This window comes from Trichechus manatus, unplaced genomic scaffold (genome assembly GCF_000243295.1).
Source record: "Trichechus manatus latirostris isolate Lorelei unplaced genomic scaffold, TriManLat1.0 scaffold00121, whole genome shotgun sequence".
Lineage (NCBI taxonomy): Eukaryota > Metazoa > Chordata > Mammalia > Sirenia > Trichechidae > Trichechus > Trichechus manatus.
In genome coordinates this window covers 5905394-5929443 of record NW_004444057.1, presented here as the reverse complement: position 1 = coordinate 5929443, position 24050 = coordinate 5905394, and the positions used below count along the sequence as shown (strand labels likewise).

Sequence of the window (24050 nt, the reverse complement as noted above, 5' to 3'; positions counted from 1 at the left end):
TTGGATTATATGCCTGAACATGAAAGTGAATAGGTTTATCTTTTTTTTTGAAAATAGTATAAACAGTTGTAAGAACTAGCGCCCAGTCCTTAAAGAATCTTCCAGGTAATCATTACAAATCATAAGGAACTGAAATTAATTAACAAATATTAATTGAGTACCTACCATGAGTAGCACCTCTTCTCTGCTTAGCTAACTCAAAACGCAGTTCAAGCATGCACACGTTTGGGAAGCCTTTCCATGTCCCCTCTCTGGCCTGGTGCCTTCTGCCAGCAGAGTCCTCATCTCCTGTTCTGTAATCTCTCTCCAGGCTGGGAGCCTCTTGAGGGCACACACCTTTCATCTTGAGCAGCCTCTCAAGAAAAGATGGTAGGTGCACTAGTGTCTACAAAGAATTAAAGGGAACATGGCAAGGGCTCAAAAGGAATATGCACAAAGATGTTCACCAAAAATGTAAATGGTAGCAATCACTAGAATCTTAGTGCTGAAATTTCAGCTTTAGCGCCAGTCTCAGCACTTCGTATAACTATCATCCATTCCTGCTCCCTCCTTCTTCAAAGTCCCTCTGCTTCATTGCTTCCTTCTCACTGCCTTGCCTCCTTCTCATTACCTCCCTGTTGTGTCCTCTTTAAGGATGTCTCCCACTCCTACCCTAGTCTAAGCCATCTATCTTAGTTGCTGTTTTGTTCCCATAGCCCTTGTCATATCTTGAAAAGGCAGCTGACTGATTGCCCCCCCCCCCCCGAGACCCGAGACAGCCTTACTGTCATGTCTTTTGAAGTCCTGTTGCCAGTCAATGCAGGTGGCTAGCTAGTTTTGGCTGTAGGAGGTTTGAGGAGTCTTTGAGGAGCAAAATGGTGCTGGGCCTAGAGGTTGCTGATGTTCAAAGCTTGGTATGATGGGGAAGCTTGACATTTGTTGAGGATAGTCTTTTGTTTGTTTGTTTGTTTTAAATAATTCCAACAGATTATTTCTATTTCAGAGACTAACTTTTGTAATAGTTTTCATTTATAAATCTCATTTTGTTTAAGAAGCTCCCCCTACATAATCACGTTTATCAGATAGTCTGATGGCTTCAGTAAGCACCAGTCCTGGGAGCCAGGTTCCTGTGGTTTTGTAGAGACCATGTCTCCAGAAGAAGTTCATGAATTATCTGAATTAAGCTTAACTTCTGAAGTGAGGACCATTAGAATAGCCCTTTAATGTCAGATCTTACAGGGCTGGGAATGACTGCAAGAGATCAAGGACCCTGATTTTCTGTCTCATGTGGGAGACTGAGCCTCACTTAACAGAGGTGCCTTCTTCTCATACCGGCCAAGAAAATATCATTACAAAATTGAGTGATTGTGTCTAAAAAGCAGTTTGATGTCCAAGGCAACAGAGAAGGTGAGCTACCCTAAATTAGGTCATGGACTCAAACACTGATTTCTTTTGGAGCTTGGAAATCAGGAGTGCCTGCCCTGCATAGCCCAGAGCTTCTGCTTTCACATTTTGATCTGGGTGCTTTGGAGGACCCCAGGGAGGCTCCAGTTGAGGGTGTCAAGGCAAACGTCTGTGGAACAAATCAGCTGGTTCCCTTCACTGCAACTAGTGGAGGTTCTCCCTGTGGTGCTTTGCTTTGGCATTGTCTCAAATCTGATTTTCAGTGTCCTAAATACCAAACCTTTTTGTTCTTAAACTTTGCAAATACGTTACACACACAGAGGTTCTCACAGTCAGAAAGTTCTTATCCCTTAACCTTTTTAGTTTCCCTAATTTCAACTTCTTCTTAATTTACCTCTCATCCTCCAATAATGTTATCCTTTCTTTAATGTTCTCTTTCCCTTCTTTTCAGGTAAGAACTCTATTTTATAAAACCTGTCTCATAATCAGTATTACCATTAATCTTTTTCTCTACCGAAGTAACTGCATTTTTTACCATTCTTTGAGGACTTTTCTAAAGCATTCCAATGTATCTTTCTAATGCTAAGAAAAAGATCGTAGTAATACAACTTCTCTTCTTTTGGGATATTACATGCTCTGGCAGCCTTACACAGTACAAAAGTAATTAAGTCTCACAAAACCTCAGTTTTCATCATCCTTACCCATACTTGCCAATGACACTTCTCCTCACCTGCCTAATCACTCTTACCTCCTCCTGCTCACTTTTTATATCATTAAGAAACAAGATCACAAGACTCTACTAGTGACAGAGATACTCATTATCAAGGAGATGAAGCTTCCTACAAAACCAAAATAGATATACACAGAAGGGTAAAAAGAAGGGCAGACCTATCCTGATTTCTTTAAAAACAGAACATGTGGACGAATGCATCTTTTGCTGATGAATTGTTAACTTGTTGTTCTGACTAGCCATGACCTATTTTTCTTTGGAGGCCAGTTTATTGCCTTGTAGTTAATGTCAATAGTTGTCACTTTTTTTCTCCCTTTGGAATATCACCAGTGATTTTTTTAGTTTTTTTTCCTTCGTTTATTTTATTTTAAAAATTTTTGTTGTTTCAGGTTGTTTTTCCTGATTTACCTAATTAAGTTGTATTGTTTCTAACCTCTTCAGACATTTTTCTCCCACTTTCCTGCCCCTGGCAACGTCTCAGAGATACCATCCTCACATTGAATGAATTTCCATTTTCAGTGCAGATTAGTAATGAAGACATTAAGTGGAATCCTGATAGAGACCCTTTCCAGAGCTAAGGCACCATTTACTATTCTGTTTTAATTATGGTCTGTTAGCATATTTTCACCAGTTATAGTGTTCACCCCATTTTTCAAGTAATGTTTCTCAAATACTGTACAAAATTATGAAATCTATGCACGTTACATTTTCTGCTCTCCATTATGTGCTAACTTTATAATTCTATAATTTTCTTTTAGGAAAAATGCGTATTAGACTAGAATGTTTAATTTGTTTCAAGGCATACTGTTTTTTGCTTATTGTGAACCATTAGACATTTACGTGATACATTTTTTTACTTCATTCCCAGCCTCCACCATCAGCTACCAAATAATAATCCCACTCCATACCTTCCCTCCTCAGTCAATTATCATCTGTGCTTTTTTGTAAGATTCATATTTTATTTGACTGGTCTCTGATAGTTTCAATTTTAAGATTACGCCACATAGCTGAAAGAATAGTGTCTTTTGATTGTCAAGATTTTCCCCCTTCCTTTTCAGGTACAACTGCAATATTGCACTTATTCTCTGAGTGCTTCTCTCCCTTCATCCTCTTGTCCCAGTGAAGCGCGAAGCTGCTTCTGCTTCCTTAACATGTGACCTGTCTCTGGGATCTGTTATAGTTCTGTGTGATCACTTCACTGAAACTCTTGTAATTGGGTAAGGGCTTAAAATTAGTAGCCTTATGGAACAAAAGACCAGTGAAAGGTGTGCTTCAGTTCAGCCTTGGGGAATGTCCCAGGCAGGTGGGAGGTGAAAGTCAAAATTTTTAAACAGGTGGGGAAAGCCACACACACAGAGACCATTTGGTACTACCCCTGCCAAAGGGAGCCCTGGTGGCACAATGGTTAAGCGCTTGGCTGCTAACCAAAAGGTTGGCAGTGTGAATCCACACATCGGCTTCACAGGAGAAAGACCTAATGATCTGCTCCTGTAAAGATTACAGCCTAGAAAACCCTAAGGGACAGTTCTACTCTGTCACATGGGGTCACTGTGAATCTAAATCAACTCAAGGGCACCTAACAACACCAACACCTAGGCCAAAGTACCATCCTCCTGTTATGATTTCTAGGGTGTTTTTTCCTTGGGCTTTTCCAAGTAACTATCTAGTGTGGTAGATTAAAATGCATTCTTAGAGTTCACTGAGCTAGAGTCAGAAGTCCTGGTTTCAGTCCTAGACCTTCCTAGAGAAAAGAAATGAGTTGTGTTTCCAAATGGAAATGTGCAAGTAGAGATAATATGGTACATCTGCTAGGAGACCACCTGCTGCATGAAACAAAAGACCCCAACTCAAGTTGACATAAATGGTAAAGAAATTTATTATCCCATGTGAGAAACAGGGCCGGTGGCAGACTTAGTTGATTCAGTGGCACAATGACATCATCCAGAATATAGGTTTCTTCCATCTTTCTGCCTCTGTTGTCCTGAGGGTCCACTTCACTCTAAGACTGGTTCCTTGCTTCATTGCAGGATGGCTCCAGCAGTTCAGATGTCACTTGCAGTCACTTCAGACACAACAATATCTATAGCACAGAAAAGGGATCCCCCCGTTTTGAAATACCTGAAGACATTCCCTAAACGAACCCCAGAAGACCTCTCTTCTGATCTCATTGGTCAGAACTAGATCACATACCCATGTCTATACCAGTCACTAGCAAGGGACTCACCATGAGTACCTGAGGGAGGACGAGGTGGAACTTGAACAAAATCAGGATTCTGTTAGCAAGAAAGAAGTATGAGGTGGGGGGAGGGGAGGAGAGCAATAGATGACAGGAGGCAGTTGTGTCTGCTACGTGTTATGCTTAAGAAAATAACCATAAAATTCTCCTCTGACTGCTGTGTAGTTGGAACTGCTATGCAGTTCTGGAAAAAAAATAGCAAGGCCTAGGTAGACAGGGAGAGAAAAGCCACAAAGTGGACTAATTAAGGGCAAAGAAATGAGCCAAGATCAGCGTTTGTTCTGATTAGAGCCACGATAAACCCTAATGAATTTGAATGTACTAATTTATATCTGTTTGTACTCAATAAGTATATGATCTTTACTGAATAAAAAAGATTAAATAATTTCCTTATTTCTCAATTATTCTATTTTTATGATATATTATTTTGCAGTGTAGGCCTATTTGAAGTTTAGGTGAATTTTTTTCATTAATTTACATGTTATAGTATTAAGAACAATGATAATTGCTGATGATTGTAACTGGCCATTATTTATTGAGTGCCCGTTTATAAATTAGGAACTTAGCATCTGAGCCAAAACCAGCCCGTTGCCGTCGAGTCAATTCCAGCTCATAGCGACCCTATAGGACAGAGTAGAACTGCCCCGTAGAATTTCCAAGGAGTTGCTAGTAGATTCGAGCTCCCGACGTTTTGGTTAGCAGTCAAGCTCTTAACCACTGCTCCACCAGAGCTCCTAGCATCTGAAAGGAGGTAGTAATTTGCCTGTGTCACACAGCTAGTAAGCAGCTAAGCTAGGTCCATCTGTCATGTCCCTTCCCTGCTCTCCATGGCTTCCCTTTGAGTTGGAAGACAGTCCCAACACTATCCTGGCCTACAGGGCCTTAGGTGATGGGCCCTGCCCATCTCTGTGACCTCATTAACTACCCTCTTGCACTCTCTCAGCCCTCCAACCACACTGACATCCTTGTTGTTTGTCTAATAAGCCAGTCTCCTTCCCACCTCTGACTCTTTGCATTTGCTGTTACCTCTGCTTGGATGCCACATCCACGGTTCTTATAGCTAAATCCTTCCCATTCATATCTTGGCTTAAATGTCTCCTCTTCAGGGCATCTCTAGGATTATCCTATCTAATATTTAGGATTCCCCACCCTTCCCTGTGAGCCCTGGTGGTGCATTGGTTAAAGTGCTTGGCTGCTAACCAGAAGATCGGTGGTTCGAACTCACCAGCCACTCTGTGGGAGAAAGATGTGGCAGTCTGCTTCCGTAAAGATTTATAGCCTTGGAAACCCTATGGCCCTTCCAAAATTCTGTATCTGCCCCTTTTTTGTTCCCTTTATAGTATTTGTCACAATCTTGTATAATGTACTTGTGTACTCTTTTTTGTCTGTCTTCCCAACTAATAAGTTCTTGTAAGTTCTTATAACTAATAAGAACCGATAAGTTCTGTGAGGGCAGAGACTGGCTGTATTTGTGAAAATGGATAATAAGTTCTTATAAGTTCTTACAACTAATAAGAACTTGCAAGTTCCATGAGGGCAGAGACTGGCTGTATTTGTAAACATGGATGAATGAACAACTAAGTTAATAAAGGAATAATTCTTTAGATGTTTTCACCTCTAATAATCCATAGTCAATCTTTATCTCCTGCGTTAGGAATCAAGTAGGATGTCCATTGTCACTTGATCTGAGTACGTGCACCTCAGATTTTTCCTATAAAAGAAAACTTAACAAAACCTCCTTTTATTTTTTTATTTCTTTAAAGGTAAAATAAGATAGAGATACCGAAGTTTTTTTGGAGAAAAGACACACTACAGTAAGTACTACGTAAGAGTTTCAAGAGAGGTTGGTGCAATCTAGAGAAATTTGAGTAACGCTGTTAACTTTAGTTTTTCTATTGATTACAGTTTTAAGAATGCCAACTCCTTTAATTCAGCAGAAACCCTTCAAAAATAAAGGTGTAAATCTATAACACTAGATTGTAAATTGGGAGAATTATAATTGCATGATAATTTGCAGTGACAGATTTACTTAAAGAAATAAAATTGCTTTTTCTGGTTACACATACTTTTTCATTTGAACTCATATCTACTAAAATAATTTATTCTTACAACTATGTTCTTAATTATCCTGAGATAGTTACGAAGGTACAAGTTGAAAAATAGCTTTACCTCACGTATTCATTTGGAAGGAATTGACAGAGATGAGGGTAGAGTGCCTTTCTCCAAAGTCTCTTCTCGGCTTTCAGCTCAGGACCTTCTCTGCTGAAGTGCGTACTTTTGTGTGTTTTTTCTTTCCCTGTCATTCTGTAGGTTGTTGTGTCGCCTGCTAAATATGTTGTGAGGCATTATTTTCTGGGGCTTGCAGCTTTGCTGCCAGTGTGACTTTACCACTCAACTAAATAAATCATCATTTCAATTTTGACAAGACTTCACATTCGCTTCCTACCTGCTCATCTTCCGCTTGCCTTTCCCCAGGTGACCTCGCAAGCTGCTGTCTCTCAGCATAGTATCAGTCTCAACCCACTTATACTGCTTTCTGGCCTTCTCGTGTTTCCACTATCAAAAAAATCTGTTAGAGTTGCTTACTATGAAATATGCTTCTCTGTTAAATCCCCGTATCCTATCTCCAGAACAAATCTAAATTTTTTGGTGAGTAAAATACATCTGTACTTGAGAATAATTTTTAATCTAGCTCTTCCAGATTGTTTTCATGTTTTGCATCAGAGGCAAGTGAAAAAAATGACGGGGAAAGAAAAGGAAGAGGATGCTTTGATGTTGTTTGCATTGTACTTTATTCTTGTGTGTCCTGGGGTGGGGGGGCACCCTTTTCCTCCTCATATTATAACCCTGGTGGATTTGGGCATGTGATTGTGTAAGAGCTCATCGGGTTCTAGGTGAAAATGAGATTGGTAATTAAAGGGCTAGGCCAGTACATCATTACTATTTAAGTGAGACAGGTGCATAGTCTGTGTAAGCCGTTGACAGCCTGCCTTTGACAGGGTGGTTTTCATATACAGTAACTCTGTAGATTGGCCCTTTTATGGCTCAACGAAGTCTCTCTTTTTTTTTTTTTCTTTCTTTCTAAGCTGTGTGGGTGGAAAACAGCATGAGGTTATAGAAAATGTATAGAAAGAGCAGTTGCAATGAGAAAGAATCCATAATGGGTGCGCATGCATTGCTGGAATACTTCCCAAGTACTTGGGGGTGGGGGGAGGGGGACGGAGGTGAGGCTTCTTTGGCAGAGGCAAAGTAGAACATGTGCTTTTCCATGTGTGAACACTGTGCTTTGAAAGGTCCTTTATGATTCACAAAAGCAGCTGCTTTCAAGCTGGTATAGCCACAGAGTTTTGGAAATTCACTTAAATAGGTGTATTGCAGACTCCTAACATCTGTCTGTTTTGGAGATTTGGTTGAATATTTGGGAATGCACTTATTTACAAGTGACATGGAACAACGAGTGTTGTTCATTAGAATGTGCGATCCTGTAATGTCTTTAGGGTTTGTGGATCAAAGCTAACAAGAAACGACTTAAAATTATGAACAGCCATTTGCTATGCTATATACATGTATACATAAATTTGCAAAGGTGGCTTTCTTGTTAATTTTGAAAACTATGAATGACAGTTTTACTCCGCCTAGTAAACCAACTTTTCTGGATTACTCAGAAAAGTTGATTTACTAGAGGCCGAGTAAAATTGTAATCTGTGTACTGCTTTGTGGTGAGCTTTTAGATTTTGCCTGTAGTTTTACCAAAACAAATCTCATGACTCTTTTTTTTATACATTTCTATTCCATCTCTGAGTATTGGTTGTCTACTCTTTTATCATCATTAATAAGTTATTTTCACTTTTCTAAGGATTTCAAACTGAAATGATACTAGCAGTGTTGTTTCCTATCACTTTCAACAAGGGCCATTTGGGGCTGGTTCTTCAAACAAGATAAGTAACTAGGACATGGTTCTTCACATTTTGCTAGTTTTTAGTTTATTAGATGCTGACATCATATAGCATTTTCACAGGTTGCTTTAAAAAATAAGGTGAAAGCTTTCTTTTTAACGAGGCATAATAAGTTTCTGAACGACAAAGCAAAAAAAAAAATATTACCAGAACACAAGACTAATGTGGCTATCTTGAACTAGAAATCATTTGAAATGTTTCATGGCTACATTTTGTGCTAAATATAAAAATAATTGTGTTTCCCACGTGTAAGCCTAGTTGGTGAAACAAGTAGGTCACTACTGATGGTAGAACATGAGACAGGAAATGTCACAGCTAAGATTAGAGGCCCAAGCAATATGTCTCGCCATGCTCGCTGCACTGTTCTTCCTAAGAAGTGGAAGGACTCAACAGGATATAACTAACTAGCCCAGTATGAAGGTATTAGCAAGGATTGCCTTTTAATCTGTCATTCCCATTTGTTTCTAGATAACTCACTTCCCCGGTTTGGCAAAATAATTGAGTTGCTTAAGTTCGCACATTGGCAGACCTCTGAATGCCAATTAAAATGGCAGGCTTTGCATTATAAAAGTATAAATGGGAAGCAATAATCAGCTTTGTTGTTTTGTTATTAGCTGCCGTGGAGTTGGCCCCCAACTCCTGCAATTCCACATGTTACAGAGGAGAACTGCTCCATGGGGTTTTCTTGGCTGTATTCTTTACGGAAGCAGATCGCCAGGCCTTTTCTTCCACGGAGCTGCTGGGTGGGTTTGAACTGCCAGTTTTTCGGTTAGGAGCCTATCGCAAACCACTTCTGCCACCCAGGCTTCTTAATAATCAGCTATATACAATTATATATATAGATTTACCTGATGTTTGAAATTGCTGACAAGAAATAACCAACCAATTAAAAATGAATTAACTTAAAATCTCATTTATCTTCATATTTGAAGTTGAGGTGACATGGGAATACACGGGAAAAGTACACTTTCAGAAAATCCAGTCACCTTTTTCTTTTCCTTGTGGGCGACAGGAGGAATAATTATTTATATGTTAGGAATTTTTACTGCAGAAGTTGCTTCATTTTTGCTATTATAGTTAATCTAATTTTTAAGCAAAGGGCTAAGGGGAAAAAAAGCAGTGCTTTTCTGTGTTTGCCCTGATGAGAGATAATACCTCATTTTTGGGAGCCAGACCAAGATGGAGCCTTGAATTCTGAGAGAAGCCGTCTCCTCATGCTAGATTAAGCAGTTGAACACATGCCCAGAGAGCATGTGGTTATTTGGATGAGTAGATGGAGGCACACCGCGATGAGTGAATTTTAAGTCTGTCGTTAGAGTGAGTATTCATTCACTTTGAGCACAGAGCCCTTCACAGAAGTACCCTGGCTTATGGATTTGGTGTACTCTGCGTGGATGGTTTCATTGCTTGAATCTCAGAGGCCTGTCTAGGCTCACACTTTCAAAGGTCATTAATGCAGATTAAATTAAAACACTCTACTTTTGAACTAGGATTATTTTATGCAGGTTATAACTTTTAAGAGGGGAAGTGAGTGGCGTGGATTCTTAATGGAAAAAGAAGTTTGGCAGTTCTCCTAGTCTTTATTCCTTCTCCAGCTTAAACACAGAGCCTAGATTTTTATGCCTGATCCAAGGATACTATGTTGGGATAGATTTGCAAGCACAGCCCTCACAGACATCCCTCTAGAATGAAAATTCTAGGAGTGGTTTTCAGTTGGCTGCAAGAGGCCCATTGGCTTCTTATTGGAGAAAACATAAGAGATATGGCAATCAGGCCTGGTAACGTGTGTGCTTGGTTCCCACCCATCGTGAAGCAAGCTGGTTGTGAGCTATAGAGTTCCCTCATTTTCTAAGCCTCTGTCAGGGAGTGTCAGTTGACAGAGGCTGGAGGGAAAGTTCTAGAAAATATCTAGGAATATCTGAAATAGATGTTTTGCTTTGGAATAAAAATTTAGATTTTGGTTCCTCTTTCTAGTTTCAGGAATGTATGAATGATTAATAACTATTTAAAATTTTTGTGTACTTTGTGGAACCCCTTACTTCCTTATGAAATTGGTCACCTGCTTGTAGTTACTGCTATGGGATTTCTCTTTGAAGTCAATGTAAATGTCCAGGTCCCCCAATCTGCTTTGACCTTAGTCAGAATCCCGTGGCCTGGTTCTGGCTCTGCCTCTAACTCGAGGTGGATACAGACTAAGTCACAAGACTCCTTTCTCTTCTGGGAAGGGAGCAGAGAACTGGATCATTTCTGTGAGATTCTTCCAGTGCTTATGCTGTATGATTCTCCTCGTCTTTCAAGCCTGTGTGTTTGTTTTTATTTTTGTGGGGAGAAACATGTAAAATTTTCCAGCTAACTTTTAATAGTAAGGACAATACTCACCAGGTTACTCGTTGGTTGCTTATGTTGGTTTATTTGATGTTTATTTATTAATTTTTTTGCATTTGTTGTACAGAGCGTTCAAATGAACGTGTCTGATCACAAAATTGAAGTAAGGGTACCCAGTAGGTTTCATACTTTAATGCAAGAAAAAGCAAAGCTTTCATTGGGTGAGGGGGAGTTGAGGTTGGGAGGGTGTGGAGGAGCTAATTAGTTCCATGGGAAAATAGAGGGGGAATCCAGTATGCAAGTGTGTAACAGGAAATCAGTCAGGATTTACACAGTTCATAATCTCTGTCCACTCATTTAGGAAATGTAATGCTGGTGCTTATAAACTTGTGTGCAAGGAAGTAGCGCAAGTAAAAATGTCACTTCTAAGAGCCATCTTGTAACTTTCTCAAAGGCCTAATGGAAAGGGTATTATCGCTTAAAATGAGATACAAATAACCCTTTATTTTAGTCTCTCTTATGACAGATAATATTGGTAGAATCTTGAAAATATAGAAAGCAACCTAGATTGGAGTATTTTTCTTCTTGCTGACAATAAGACTTTTCTTCCCAAGAAAGAAATACTAAATGGCATTTATATTATGTACACCTCCCTTTCCTTAAACACTGACATAGCCAATCAACTTAAACTTCCACTGGTGAATTATCCTTAACTTTTGTGAAGGGCTCTCCAGTGGTGAGAGTTGTTAACTAAGAGGGAATGGAAGCTTTGGAATCTCCTCCTTGAGAGTTCTCTTAGAAGAGGAGAGAAACTAGTTTTTATGGAGGAAATGTGACTGGGCAAATTCTAGAGCTTGCCTTTTGGTCCTGTTATTCTTTGATTATTTAAAAATCTACCTGTGTTATTGGAAGTTAGTTCTTTAAGAGCTTTTACTTATGGGTAACCAGATCCTGCTGCTATAGAAATAATTTCTCCTAAGTGTTTATAGCTCTCCTTTCAGTTTCTTGAAATAGGCTTTGGTCCCTGGACCAGGTTGACAGGCTCCTTGCCTAGTATATGACTTTGTGACCACGGACTATAGTCATTATACACTGGACTTCCTGAGCTCCTGCCCCTTGGGATGGCAAATGTAGAAAACCATCTTCAAAGAGAATAATCCAGGTGATAAAGACTCTAAATTTAGAAAATGTTTACTTTCCACGTAATAGAATATAGATTCTTTCTTCTTCCCACACAAAATAGAGCTGTCCAGAAGAAAAGTCAGGAAGACTCATGACCCCATCACATCCCTCCCACTTGCAGCTGTTAAGGCTTCCAAGTACAGTTTGTGTATGCTGAATAATTTTGCTCTGAGACACACCACAGACACTTGTTTTGATGTTTGTCGAGGCTGGTAACTGCTAGGCCATTTGAGGAGTAGGTGAATGGAGGCTAATGGGGAAACAGGAGACTTGTTGACATTCTTCTCCCAACCCTGAGAGCATTCAGCCAGATTCTTCTAGTTGACAGCAGGAGAAAACTCACCCAGGAACCTTCCTTTATTCTTCAGTCAATGAGCTTTTGGATAGAGGGTTTCTCAAGAGCCACCAGGAAATGAAAGTTTAGAAGTTATCCAGGAGTTCTTTGAGCAAACAGTGAGAGGCAGTACTTTTCTAGTAGAACACACATATTAATTTTCAGTTTTTGAGTTGGAAATGGCACTAAAGCTTATCTAGATCAGGGTTTCCAGGGTGAGTTTGCAAGATAAATCATTAGGGTGTGGGAAGAAAATAGTAGAACTTCTATTTATGTTTTATACCAAAAAAAAGAAAAATTAAGTTTTATGTATGAATTGGCATTTGCACCCTGCCCTGTTCTCTAGGTCATAAGGCTGTGTGTTAATTAAGTAAGATACATGAGGTGTTCTGAGGGAGGACTGGGTTTCTGTTAACACGCAGGGGTCAACAGTGGCTCCCTCACTTGCTTGTAGCATGTTATGATGTATTAATATGGGTCCAGTTAAATTAATTTTCAGAATATTAATTGGTGTCAAACTAGCCCTCAATAAATGGGCAAGTAGCTTAAAAAAGATTCTGGAAAAAGAAACGTGGGTTGAGGATAACACTAACTGTACAAACCAGCACAAGTGAACAATGTAAAAATGGAGGAGCTAGCACTTTCATTCCAGGACAAGCTCTTTGTTAGCGAAGTTACGAATTAAAAACCGTAACAGTATAATCAGATATGACAAGAAGTTAGCCCCCAAATCTCACAACTATAGAGATGACTAACTGAAATATGGATTTACATCTACCGTCATTAAGAATAGGAAGCCCTGGTGGCGCAGTGGTTAAGTGCTTGACTGCTAACCAAAAGGTCTGCGGTTTGAACTCACCAGCCGTCCCTCGGGAGAAAGATGTGGCAATCTGCTCCCGTAAAGATTATAGCCTTGAAAACCCTATAGGACGGGTCTTCTCTATCCTGTAGAGTCGCTATGAGTCGAAGTCAACTCGACAGCAATAGGTTTGGTTTTATCATTAAGAATGAACGTGTTGGAATGAAGTATATACTTTGCCTTGAGAAATTTCCTAACGATAGTACAAAGGCACTATGATTAGAAAGACGTTTACTTTTTTCATCAGTGTTTAAAGTCAGCTAATAACCTTTATATAATTTCACTAGGTGTTGGGAAGCTTCTTTTGAAGTTCTTTTTTTTTTTTCCTTTTATGCAAAAGTAAGAAAGCCATATATATACCTAGTAAACCCTTGTTCTTCCCAGTGCAAGACAAGGTGAAATAATATGTTGGAAACAGTATATCAAAAAAGAGTTTGTCAGCAAATGCTGTTGAAAGAGTTATAGAAAGTATGACTGAAATCTTGAAAACAAGTGCTGAAGTGGAACAAATTATGGAAGGTGAAAGGTTTAACATTTGGAAGATGTTAGATCTTTTTCTAACATATCTCAGCCTATCACATTTGTGAGATTCTGTTTCATTAATGAAATACAGCAAGGGCTTCCTTTTGCTGAGCCACCACTGGAGAAGATTTCCTCACAATCTGTATGAAAGTGTTTTATGACAAAAACTTAGTGTTCCCTCTTAAGAAGCAGCTGTTTCTTAGAGAAGGATGTCTGGGTAAGGTTACATGAGATAAATGCATTCACTGCATCATTCATAAGCAAGCGAGTACAGCAAAAACGTTGAAGCCAGAAGTACACAAAAATGCTGCAGATGTTACTGATGGAGTTAATCTTTATAAAAATAAATCTTTAATATACTATATAGTAGAATCCATACAGTGCTTTGTATTGAGACAAGTGACCGTGAAAACTTTTTGTACCTCACAGAGGTTTCCTGGTTATCTTGTTGAAAAAATACTTAAGAGTTGTCAAACTTACAGAGAAGTTATTTCTTTTTCTTTTTTAAAAAAGGAAGGCATTCTATATTTTGACAATCATTTCTGTAATAACAAGTAACTTTCGTAGTGTGCTACCTAGCCATCATTTTTTTAAAAAAGCTAAGCATAATGAATTTGTCCTTTCAAGATAAAGATGTTTTAAGAGTAATAACTCAATTTTGAAGAAACTAGTATTAAAGAGAAAACATTGTGAAAAACAGTGTTTGGATGTATTTCAATTGTGTATGTTTTTATTGCTTAAAACTATGACAGCTATTAAAATCCAACTATATACAATAAATTGAACTTAGAACTAGATCTTCAAATTAACATATCACAAATAGCCTGAATTTTCAAACATAATAAAGCGTATTCAGTAGCGTTGCTCTCAATAAAAGTGATCATTATTTTGTAGATAAAAAGGATTTATACTATTAGATATATTTAGACAAAATAAATATTTTAAACTTTTGCTTATGTCATATTTATATCATACTTTTATAATCTGTATGTTTTGGAGCCGTGGTGGCACACTGGTTAAGAGCTTGGCTGCTAACCAAAAAGTCAGCAGTTCAAATCCACCAGCCACTTCTTGGAAATCTTATGAGGCAGTTCTGCTCCATCTTGTAGGATCACTATGTGTGAGGATTAACTCACCGACAATAGGTAGTATATTTGTTTTATAATGTACCTAAATAGTACATGTGCACATATCTAGTACATGAGTGTGGTGTATATGCTCAAAAGTTTTTAGTGTCCAGATTCATGATCTAATAATTTTGGAAACTCTCGCTCTAGGCCAAAAATTCTTAAACTTTTGGGGCAAGAAACAGCATAGACTCCTTTGAAATGATAAAAGATAGGCTCCCTCTTTTCTGAAAAATATACACACATTCTGCCAAACAAAATTTTGCCCACAATTTCAGGATGATCACATGCCCACTGTTGTCATGGACTCCACTTTAAACACCCCGAATGAGGCCTCAAACCCTCTGGGGCTTATGCGACTTAACCAGGGTCACAGAATGTATAATCTGATCTTCCAGCTAAGACTTCCTGCATGTGTGTATCTTTGCAGGACTTGGTCTGGTTGTTGAGGAGCAAACATGAATTGGAACTCTGTCTGGGCCCCCAAGCAGTTCACAAGTTCATTGAGGACTCCAGCGTGCAAACCAGTACAGAGAAATCACAGTATGGTTTATATTTAGAAGAAGCTTGGTTTTTATTTGATCAGCATTAATTGAGCACCAACTGTGTGAGAGCATTATGCTGAATTCCATAGGGAACAGACAGATCAGTAAGGCTGTCCTTGCAGAGGATTGAGTCCCAATTATTTGCATCACCATCCAGTGCTTTTTCTAATGCATCTGATGTTTTATATCCCTGAGCCCCGCAAAGCCCTTCATTGGGGTTTTACAGTTCTGTTTCCTTCATGCAGTACGTGATAATGTACAGGTAAAGGAAGGTGGGGCAGGGGGACATATTTCTTCCTATTTTTGAGCAAACCAAAACTCTGTTTGGGTTTATGTCAACTAACATGTACTTTGCCTGTGGGATAGATGAGCCGAACTCTTGGATGAATTTGCAAATGGAAGAAAACAGGGAGTAATAAAGGAGATACGGAGTTTCATAAGCTTCATGATCTCTTTCCCCAAAGGTCTAAATCTGTGTAATGAAGCAGTAGAACAAATTCCTGCCGAGCCTGAATTTATTCCTAGAAAAAAAGGAATGATAAGAATAAAATCGATTTAATTTTTTTTTCTGCCTTGGTCATTACCTGGTAATGTCCTTGAAGGTGATATGGAGTTTTCCCTACAAATATTGGGCTCTGTGTATGGGACTAAAAATAAACAGAACAGCACAGTGAAATGGGCAAGCATTATTGATCTGTGTCAGGACCATTTCCACTTTAATGTTTGCAAAAGGCAAACACACGGTTTTACAAACCTATTTATAGAGAGTAGATCATTCATCGCTATATATAGATGATAAAATCACAAAAGCAAAGTGGATTGTTAGGTAAGTTTTGGTTTATATTACTAAGAAGGACTAGAAGGGATCTCCTTTGGAATTAGTGAAAGGAGCTATCCATCGTGTTCCTGTGGAACAAAGGAAAGAGCTGTGGAGTGGAGTGTCTGGAGCTGTGTTGCCCATGGGGATGCTCCTGGCCTGGCTGCTGCCTTTAGTGGTTATTTGCCCTCACTGGCTGCCCCTAGCCTCCTTCACCCACCCCCTCCCTGAGAGCAGGGGCTAAAAGAAATGGGGTGCTTCCCAGACCCCTTCTGCCTTTCAGTCCCTCTAGCAAGTTCCAGTTTCTGGTTGGCATTTACTGTTTGTGTACACATAAAGAAGCTCTGGTGGGACAGTGGTTAAGTGCTCGGCTGCTAACCAAAAGATCGGTGGTTTGAACCCGCCAGCCGCTCCTTGGGAGAAAGATGTGGCAGTCTGCTCGCATAAAGAATACAGCCTTGGAAACCCTGCAGAACAGTTCTACTCTGTCCTGTAGAGTTGCTAGGAGTCAGAATCGACTCGACGGCAATGGGTTTTTTTTGTGTGTGCACGTAAGTGTGTGTGCACACCTGTGTATGAACATGTTTTTGGAGGATCCTCTTTGACATTTCATTCTCTGTTTTTGTAAATTTTTCTCTCTGCTCATTTGCTACCAAAATTGTTTACTCCTGTAATACCCCCAAAGCTTTATTTCTCTACAGTTTTTTTCTTACCCCATTCACCAAGCTTCTACCCCTGGACTTTTTTTTTTTTTTTTCCTTTCTTTTTTACAATCATCAGTTCACTTCAATGAGCATTTAGTGAGTGCTGGGCACCTGCTAGGTTCTGGGGCTAAAGAGACAAATAAGACAGAATCTCCCTCCTAAGTTGCTCAGTCCGGTGGGACTCCTCTCTCTTCTCTCTGCTCTAGTTATCGATCTCTCCCTCTGGCCAGTTTCCTGCCAGCATACTCCACTGGAGTAATAGCCAAGCCTTGGTTCAGTAGAAATTAATTCAGTCTTAAATTCCCAGCAATGTCTGATTTATAAAAGGAACTGGACTTGTAGAAAGGGGCTCACTCACCCTGAAATGTGGTGAGACAAGAGGTTGGATTCTGTGTACTTTAGAAATGCCAAAAGGATGCTAATGGGCCTGCCCACCTTCTGAATGCTCCTCCACAGTGATGTTGTTTCACCTGAGGGCACAGTTGTCCAAGCTCTGGGAAATGGCTCTTTGACAGTTTCCCCTCAGATGTGGTGATCTTAGTGCCAATGCAGCAGTAGACTGAAATGCTAAAATAGCTAGTAACCATTTTAAAAGCAATATATACAGAGAAAAAAAAAGAGAGAGAGAGAGAGAAAAGAAAACCCTGAATAAACGTAGTAACTGTTTACTCCAAATTGCTTCCTGGCCTTGTGGCCATCTCTTCTCTTTAGATCTTTTGTATGTTTAAGTTTCTCTGCCTATCCAAGTACTGCAAATGACATCAGTTATTTTTTTCAATGAAAGAGCCACCAAGAATAGTGACAGGCAGGCACATCTTTCACAGTAACAAAACTATGTTGGTTCTGTATAGGCCAGACTTAAAACAGAAGTGAGGAAGAACTTGAAAACTAACATTTTAAAAATAACCCTCATATTTGTTGCTGAGTCTTCTGATAATCACCAGACAAGTGGTATCAGGGGTGAGATAATGCAAAATCTCTTCCCTTCTAGGCCTTGCTGTTCAGATGGAATTCTTAACGGGTTCCATCACTCCTGATAGAGCTAATGTTTTTCTGGTGGCTCGATATCATTGGTTTCATAGCTTCAGTATTTAAATCCTTTTGCACTAACTCTACTCAGTTCATCCTTGGTCTTCCCCTGGTTTCTCATCTCATGTCCCCTGGAATGTGTCAGTATGTGTAGTGTCCATTCTGTAGTGTCTCTAACTGGCACGCATACAAAGGATTACAGCTGTCTTCCTTGCGCCTGGGGCCCTGGTAGTGCAGTGGTTAAGCATTTGGCTGCTAACCAAAAGGTCAGCAGTTCAAATCCACCAGTCGTACCTGGGAAACCCTATGGAGCAGTTCTACTCTGTCCTGTAGGGTCACTAGGAGTTAGAATCAACTCAATTGCAGTGGGTTTGTTTTTCTGGGTCCTTGAGCCTTATATAAAGTAATTCATTCTTGCCTTTTCAGAGTGTAGTGATGCTATATGATCACTGGCACTACTAAAGCCAATAATATTATTCCCTGTCCTCCTGCTTGTTATATCATTGCCTAGCACTCGGGCCTTATAAAAGTTGCTAGGACCAAATTCACCAGGATTTAGTCTCATGCTATGGACACCCTGATCACTAGCCGCTGTATAGGGGGACTAAAGCGGAAGCAGCGTAGCCAGTTAAGAGGTAACTGAGGTAATTCAGGTAAGATCTGGTGATGGCTTGGATAGGGTGATGGTAGCGGGGATGGAGAGAAGTGTGTAATTTCAAAACATATTTTAGTGGTAAAACCAACAGGACTTAATAATGAACTGGATATATGGGGTAAGAAATGGAAAGGAAGCAAGGATGACTCCAAAGTTTTTGGCCTGATTAACTGAGTGCACAGTGGTAACATTTCCTGAGATGGGGAATACTGGGAGAGGGACAGGTTTTGTAGATAGAATCAAGAGCTGTGTTTTGTCCATGTTAAGCTGTAGCGTTTTATAGATGACAGTAAAATTCAAATATGTATAGAATTTAGATCTGAAGCTTTAGACTAGGATATCTGAACAAAAGATAAAGGTTTTTGACCCATTATTATAAAATGACAAGAGTAAGCCTGAATTAGTAAATTTCTACTTCCCTTGTCAAACAGAATTTAAAAGCCTCTGTAGTTCTGCCAGTCCCTGGGTGGTACAAACAGTTAATGCACTGAGCTGCTAACCAAATGTTGGAAGTTCAGGTCCACCCACAGGCACCTCAAAACAAAGTCCTGGCAGTCTGCTTCCAAAATATCGGTCATTGAAAACCTCATGGAGCACAGTTCTACTCTGACACACGTGGGTTCGCCATGAGTCAGAGTTGACTTGACAGCAACTGGTTTTTTACTGGTAGTTCTACCAATAAAACTTTTAAAAAGTACAAACTCAGAATCATAAATCATCACTTTATTTGCTCAAAGGTGGTTACAAATTCCTTTGGTTCCATCTGGTTGGAGATGTAAGACTGGATGGGCTTTTAAGTGCTCTTTCCTAGCTTTAATGAGTCCCTTTGGTTCCAACTAATACTCCTTCCAGTGGTAACTTGGTGCTATTATGTTTACCTGGAGATGTAAGGGCTCGTAGAGGCAGCCTGAGGTCCCTTAGCTCTGCTTTGTCTAAGTGACCTTCAGCAAGTCACTTAGCCACTCTAGGCCCATTGAACTCTCTGATCTACATCAGATCAGTGAAGTCACTTTGCACCCTAAAATTGTTTCTTCTAGTATTGAGAGGCAAGGGCTAAGGAGTGGCATTGGGGGAGGAAAAAAAGGCCTAGTAAGCATATTTCCAAAAAGGTTCTCATTGGGGCTACAGAAAGAGGGAGGTTAAAGAGGGAAGTATTCTAAAGAGGGAGGGGTAGAGAGGGTAGAGATAGCACAAATAAAGTTACTAAATGATGTTAAGGATCTCTTTCAATTCAGTAATGACAATTTGACTTAAGATCGTTAATATTAAAATATATATGAAAGCTGTTTGAAATAACTCTAAGGTATTACTGTTATTTATATTATTGATGTTATATTATTGTTATTATTTTGCATTTGTCTATTCCTTGGTTCCATAATATGACTTCAGTTGGGTGGGCTGATTTCTACCCAGTGTGGTGCATTTGGGAGCACTGGTGGCACAGTGGTTAAAGTACTTGGCTGCTAACTGAAAAGTCAGCTCTTCTAACCTACCAGCCACTCTGCAGGAGAAAGATGTGGCATTCTACTTCCGTAACGATTTATAGCCTTGGAAACCCTATGGGGCCGTTCCCCTCTATCCTGTAGGGTCGCTATGAGTCAGAATCGATGACAGTGGATTTACTTGGTTTTTGGTAGTGCATTAGTAATAGGTAATTGCTTTGAAGGTGAGGACAGTACCTTATTTGTTGTGCCTTCAGCACTGACAATCTTACAAAAGTAGGTGTTCAGTATGTTTGTTGAATAAATAAATTATGCCGTATATTTGATTTGTAGAGAAGTTGACCATCTGGAAACAAATGGCACGTTTTGAAAATAAATCTCTCCTAGAGGGAGAGTGCTACCTCCTGGAGTGGACAGGTGCCAGAGTACCAGGGATTGAGTCACCTGGGAGACTTAACGCGAGGTATCGGGATGGGCCAGCAAAACTGCAATGGAGGTAGAGTAAGTTTATGCCTGGTAATAGGACAGTAAGGGTCAAATCTGAAAGTCACTAAGAGCTTATCTCAGATGGATTGACATCTGGAGCTTAGAGGCACAGGATGCAAGTCAAGCAATCTAGGACTTTGCCCTGTAAATGGGACTCCCTGTCCCCAAGGGATGGGCTGCCTAGGGAGTTGTGCTGGGCCGGCTGGCTCTAATGGACTCATTGAAAGCTGGTCTAGGCATAGTTGCCATACAAATGGGCATTGTATAAGAAAGAAAAAGTCTGCCATCTGGAAAAAGGAAGAAAACGGACCCATTTTCTGCATCATCTACGTTAGATAAAAACTTCTTATCCAGGTTGGCAATGTTTTATGTGTTTGCCCCAACTCAGGCCCATAGCTCACAGACCTGCCAGTATTATAGGATCAATATAAAAATTTCTGTTGTTTTGCTGACTTGGGTATTCACTGAGGGATTATTTGGGAGACAGACCTGAAAAGCAATTATGTGGAAAGTACAATATGCTGGTTCTCCTTGAGAGGGGTTGCTGAGAGAGGACTTTCTAGGAGCCTCTCCAGTTTATTGGCATGCATACTTTCCTCCTGATGTCTTGTGGCATGAGGTAGTATTTCTTCCAGTTCTTAGTCACAGCCTTTTACTTTAGTCCATCACTTTGGGGCCTCTTTAGGTAACATCCACAAATATTTTGGAGCTTGTTCTTTTAACCACAATTCTTTATAGCTTCTCAGTTTGTTTTGGCATGGTCTAGGGATTGGCAAGGAGAGAGTGGTGCAGGGGAATGAGTGAGACTTGTTCATTAAAAGATGGCTTTTCTCAGGTTGATTTCCATCGAGATATCTGAGGTGTCCTTCTGGGATGGGTCTAAAAGAGTTCATGAGGCACACTTCTTCCCACCCTGTTCTTAACCTCCCCTTCCTCCCCCTGTTCTCCCCAATGCGAGAAAGTGCTTTTGTGGCCATTTCCACCTGATGGCTTCTGTGCCCTCAGCCACGGAATGCTGAGTAGTTTGCATGGGGTTTGCTGAGAGCCAAGTTTAGGGAACAAGCTCTGTTGGTGCCAGGCCAAGTGCCTATCTAGCGTAGCTGCTGTGGTTTCACTCATGATCCAAGTTGGAGCACCATCTCCAAGTTGAGGAAAGCCGAAGAGTGGTTTGAAAAGGGACCAGGAGCTTTGGACTTTATTCTTAGCTACTAGAGCAGAATTCTGGTCCACCGTAAGTCAGCTCTTTGTTTTCTGACGAGCAGACTGGCCTGCTTGATTCTTGGTTATATGGCTCATCAGTTAGCACATTGGCTGCCACATCAGCCTCTTGGAAGCTCCTCCCTTTGCACATCCACAATCTACCCCCTTCCTGCTGCACATGGAGTTTTCTAACTTACTGTATGACCTACACAAAATAAAACAAAAAAATCCATCAAGACCTAATATTTCCCGTGTTGTGAGATCTATTATTTCTTGTAATTGAAGAGGTTGTGGTGTGATTCCAGCCCAGAGAGTTTTTAGGAAAAGGGTAATTGTCTTTCCACCCCCTGCCCTCTCAATGTTTCCTCAGTTATTCTTAGACTGCCTATAGGCTCCAGTGGGTTTCTGTAATAAATGTGCTTCAATATTTTCTTTCTAGTGATAAGCAATCAGCAGATTATTCATTATGATCATTTTCCAATGCAACTGTGACTGTGTTTCTTTGTTATATTGATACCATCACACAAATGATTAATTTCCCAAGAGTGGTAGAAATCAAGCCAAGGTTGACCAGATGTGTCAAATGGATAAGAGAATTTTTGCTGATTTGGTGTGATTTCGCAAAAGAGAGAGGGAAAAGTTAAGAAAAAAAGATATTCTTCCCAGAAAAATAAGTATCCTGTCATCTCGGGTAAACTGCGTGTAGAAAAATAAAGTGAATAAGTTATTCTACTGTTTCTGTTAGGAACAGGATCTGAATCTATAGAACACAGTGCCCGAGGCCTCTGACCCTCCCATTTTGGGGTACCAGTGATAGTGAAAGATATCAAGCCTATTGATTAGGAAGGAGATTCTCTTCTTCTTGCTCCCGTCCTTACTCCTTGCCAAAGGACAGTGTGTCTTCTCAAGAAAATTCTTAGAATAGAGCGCTAAGTAAATACACTGATAAGGAAAACAATCCTTTTAAAGGGAAAATGACCACTCTAATCAAATACTGTTTCAAATATGTGGCAAAGCTTTTTATCTCTGGCCCAAAAAAAGGAGAACATAATTTGTTTTAAGGGGCATGCTTGTGTGCAAGCACGTGCTCAGACATGCATGTGTGGGGAAACAGGGAATTCCTTAGTGTTTTCTCATTGCTAAAGCTAGTTCATGGGTCTTTGTCCACATTCCTTCAGTCTTTCAAATTTTTGGTGGAAAGATATCCCCTTTATGTCTCAGAGGGTTTGGAATTTTTAGATTTTGAGACTCTTTCTTGCTTCCAGTATTAATTGGATTTGAAACAGAGTCAAGAAGGGGAAATGTCTATTTGTCTAGAGTCATATCCTCAAAGACCAGACTAGTTGGAATCAGCATCTCTGGAACACTTCCCAGGACCATGGAGAGCAATTAGCAAACACTTCGGTGTGCCCCGTGCAGTGGGTATGACTCTTAGACTCATCTCAAAAAAACCAAGACCAAACCCCTTGCCATCGAGTCGATTCCAACTCCTAGCGACCCTAGAGTCAGGGAGTAAGAAATACTACATTTTATTTTCTTTAAATCAACTGAAATCAAACACTACATGCCTATCTTCTGGATTGATTAAATTTGTCATTATTGGGATTTCTTCCCCCCACTCCAGTCATGCATATTTTCCTGGCTCTTAGACAGTGCCCATGTATCCAGAGACCTCTCCTTATTACCAATCCCATCCTAGTCCACTCTATTTAATACTGAGCGATGCAGTCTCCCAGCCCCCATATATTCCTTTCTGGTTCAGTGTTTCTCAGGCATGTCAATCCTGAGGGAATCTTGAAGTGGCCCAGGAGCCCAGTAAGGGGGTCCAGTCTCCCTAGGACAACATTATCCCATCCCTTCTGAGGTGGGTCCTCAATGCACTGACTTTCCTTCTCTGTCAGCTGAAGGGCTCAACACTTTTTGTTTGTTTTCTTCTCATTCCATTGTCCTTCTGTGCTTCCTCTGATTCACGAATCCAAATCCTAATACTCTCCCCACCAGAAGTCTTCTCTGAGTGCTTTCACATGCTTTCACATGACGTTTATTATCTTTCTCTTTGTCTTGTCACTCCACTGTATGGTTAGCTGTGAACGAACTGAGTCATAATATACCCAGTAACTACTTACTAAACTGTTTAAAAGCATTAAATTGAAGTTATAGTCCCTATTGGCCTTTTTGCAACAGTAGCCACTAGTCCTCATACTAAATTGCAAGCCAGCCCCAGGAAGCACTATAAGTATTCTTTAAATTAAGCGTCATCATAAGCACAGGTGGTTAATAATAAACTCAAATGGTTTCCTGCACCCTGTTACTATTGAGTCAGTTCCAACTCATGGTGATCCCACGGGTTACAGAGTTGTCTTAGTCATCTAGTGCTGCTCCAACAAATACATCATCAAGTGGATAGCTTTAACAAAGAGAAGTTTATTTTCTCACAGTCGAGTAGGCTCCAAGTCCAAATTCAGGGCATCAGCTCCAGGAGAAGGCTTTCTCTCTCTGTCGGCTCTGGAGGAAGGGT

General features: G+C 40.1%; 1 protein-coding gene across 4 annotated transcripts in view; it reads left to right on the top strand.

Annotated features, from left to right (window-relative positions):
* MARCHF3 (membrane associated ring-CH-type finger 3) overlaps positions 1–24050 on the top strand; it is a 164676-nt gene that overhangs the window by 5926 nt on the left and 134700 nt on the right. Inside the window, exons 3-4 of one of the 4 annotated variants that reach the window (XM_023738688.1) lie at positions 311–369; positions 6113–6163. The exons of 2 other annotated variants lie outside the window; for them this stretch is intronic. The gene's annotated coding sequence lies outside the window, so the exon portion shown is untranslated. The remainder of the gene's footprint in view (positions 1–310; positions 370–6112; positions 6164–24050) is intronic. One more of the 4 variants, XM_023738686.1, reaches the window with a different exon arrangement.